This window comes from Nicotiana tabacum, chromosome 22, assembly GCF_000715075.1.
Source record: "Nicotiana tabacum cultivar K326 chromosome 22, ASM71507v2, whole genome shotgun sequence".
NCBI classification, from domain to species: Eukaryota; Viridiplantae; Streptophyta; class Magnoliopsida; order Solanales; family Solanaceae; genus Nicotiana; species Nicotiana tabacum.
The window spans coordinates 75,421,735-75,425,003 of NC_134101.1; the positions used below are offsets into that span (position 1 = coordinate 75,421,735).

The 3,269-nt window shown below is 32.7% G+C and overlaps 1 long non-coding RNA gene across 1 annotated transcript; it reads right to left on the reverse strand.

Annotated features, from left to right (window-relative positions):
* Positions 1–658: 658 nt before the first annotated feature.
* LOC107821908 (uncharacterized) lies at positions 659–1,603 on the reverse strand. Its single transcript, XR_012705144.1, has 3 exons — positions 1,290–1,603; positions 1,111–1,202; positions 659–994 (listed from the first exon to the last, which is right to left on the reverse strand). It is a non-coding gene; the product is annotated as an uncharacterized LOC107821908 (long non-coding RNA).
* Between the last annotated feature and the right edge of the window lie 1,666 nt (positions 1,604–3,269).

Sequence of the window (3,269 nt, forward strand, 5' to 3'; positions counted from 1 at the left end):
TTGTGGGCCCACAAAACGGATATAGCGCGGTTATATACCGCGCTATGCATAGTTATCTTATCAACCCTGTATAGCGCGGTTTACAATGGTGTTATATATATATAGCGCTCTAAGAGCGCTATATATAGAAATGTCATTCTTTTTTTTAAACACACATTTTCGTCATACTTGTCCAAAAGAACCACAAATAGGTTCTGGACTAAAAAAAAATACTAACATTTACGTTAGATGTGAGACAATTTCTACAGAAGAGTGACAAGTGCAGTGATAGATTGTATAGAATATTCTTCTTTTCTTTCTCAAAGTAATAACTCGCCAAACGAAAACGTTATGATACGTCTCTCTGACAGTAAAGCAATAGAGCTAGAGTTTGTACAAGTGAAATGTAGGCACAAACAATCTATGGATTAATTTGATCCTCATGCACCAAGCCAATTGACATTCTCATTCGGATTTTAGTTGTGAGCCGAGTTAAGTCACTTTTAGAATGGTGTCATATTCTCCGATGATTGTCAGATTAGACCAAGTGTGATCTTTTCAAAAAATCTTTTCCCCATTCAAGGAGCATTAAAAAAAGAGAAACCAACTGTTATTTGGCTCTTAAATAACATATTGGTTGATCAACAGCACATGGTAGGAGAATCACTACAATGATCCATTCCATTAGATATAATTAATTTTTCAATTAAACAAAATTTGGTGCTTACAAGTAATTTCAATTGAATAAGTGCCTCCAAACAATCAAAAAGTTGAGATGTGCGAGATCTTTTTTCTCGTTTTTCCTTTTCTATACATGTGACTAATTCCGCATAACAGGACCTGCTACTCTTAACTTGAATTTGAGAAACCACCAATTCCATCTCCTGAACGTATAATCTGCAACATTTTTGCTGACTCTCTTTAATATCACAAATCAGTCTGCAGCCTCAGATATGCTCTGCAACGAGGGATGCCAAGCTCTTGATTTTGCACCTATAGACTTTCGATGTTTAACCTGAAAATTTAATCAACTCGTAAATTAAAGAAGGAATTTTGAAGTAAACAAACATGTTCTTTCTTTGAAATACAAAGGAAATTAAGTTTGTGTTTAGAATTGTCCTGAACACCTGCCTTAGAATGTAATATCTGTGTCATTTTGTCCGCTGAATATTCTAACTGTTTCTGCTTTGCATACTTGTTGGCACACAATCCTTTCATTACCTCTGTGTATAATCAAGAAAAAGGTGTAAGTACAAAATAATTGAGTAGTTAACGACCTAGAAATTAAAATGACCTAGCTAGTTAGCTACCTTGAGCAGTAACTAGTCTGTAAATATGACCAAGAACAAGGGTATCAGTCGGCTTGAGAAGCTTTATTCGCATAATTCGAGTTGTTTTGTTTGAGGGTGGGGACATAGTGGTGAGAAGAAGAGCAACATAATGGGCAGGATTCATCTTCATAATTTGGCTAGCACTGACGGGAGAATAAAGCTTTTCCACTTTACCATTGGGGTGTTGTATGAGCAAAGCTGCATTATCAATACTAGTTTGTCAATTCCCCATCTCTCTCTCTCTCTCTCTAGATAGTGAAATGAGACAAAGCACGGACTGTCTCTCTGTAGCTACACACATCAAGCTATATATCCCCTTTATATATTAAGTACACCTTTGGGCACCTATAGTACTCCCCGTTTTTCGTCCAAAATAAATAACATATTTTTTAATTTGAAAATAATTAAACTTTAAATTTTTTATTTTACTCATTTTACTTTTAATGAGAAGTTTTTATTACCACACAAATGTTATGGCCCACAAAACTTTTACCTCTTAAGCTTTTAAGACCACAAATTTCAAAAGTTTTTTTTTTTTTTTCTTAAACTCCGTGTCGAATCAAATTAACTCATCTAAATTGAAACAGATTCATTATTCCTCCTATCCATTTTATTTGTCGTGGTTAGTAAAATAATTAGTTCAAAATATTTCTCATTTTAAAAAATAAAATAAAATAAATTAAATTTTTTTCATGTTATCCTTAGTATTAATTGTTCTAGAAAATAAAAATATTGTCTAATGAAAATAGTTTCTCTATCTTTATTAGGTAGAAGTAAGGTATGCGTACACACTACTTTTTCAAACCTCACACGTGAGAATATACCGGGTTTATTGTTGTTATTGTTGTTGAAAATAAAAATATTAATTATATTGCATAAAAAAATCCTTCTTATTAGTAGCTTCTTAAGCGATATGTAAAATAGAAACATACAATAACAATTAAAATGGACAAGAGGAGTACTTTTTATAATTCCAATTACTATGGCAAATCAGCAAATAGTTTTAAATTCTAATCGAAGTGATGCATTTACTAACTTTAATTACCAGCTGTACTGTCACTAGTGTGACAGTGTTTAACAAAGTGATGTGACCAATCAGGTAGTACATGTTTATATTCTCCCACATATAAAGACATTTTAACGTTATCCGACCACTAAAGTTTTACTAGTACTATGTAGACAGAATGCATGTATAACGCATAACTCAAGATAAAAATATACTGCATTGCTCTAAGCGGTGAGCACCCTCCACTTCCAATCAAGAGGTTGTGAGTTCGAGTTACCCCAAGAGAAAGGTGGAGAGTTCTTGGAGGGAGGGAGCCGAGGATCTATCGGAAACAGCCTCTTTATCCCATGGTAAAGGTAAGGTCTGCGTACACACTATCCTCCCCAGACCCCATTAGTAAAATTATACTGGGTTATTGTTATTGTTGTAACAGGAAAATATATAGTAGGACTACCAAATGTTTAGCTGGTTAAGCTACACTGCTTGCCATAAATCCTTAACAACGAACTCTATCATAGGGGTCGTTTAAATTTGGTTAATTCATATATTAATCATGCAAGAATTATAACGTTTTGATTGTACTTTATATAGTAAATAATAGTGACAAATTGTTTTATTGTAAGTAATAGTGTTAGAATCATTCTGAAGTGAAATAAAAATTCAATAGTGAATGCAACTGTACTAATTATTTAGGACTTTTTCTTTTTTAATTATTTATGAATCAAATCATATACTCCCTCTTGTTTCAATTAATGTGGCAATATTGCTATTTGGAGAGTTATAGCATATTTGGCTTGACCAAGCTTCTTTTGGTCAAAAGTATTTTTTTTTATTAAAAATATTTTTTTCCAAAGTTAAGGTGTTTGGCCAAGGTTTTCGAAAGAAAAAAGTACTTTTGAGTAGAAGCAGAAACAATTTTTGAAAAGCAGAAAAAAAGTAGTTTCTTCTCAAAA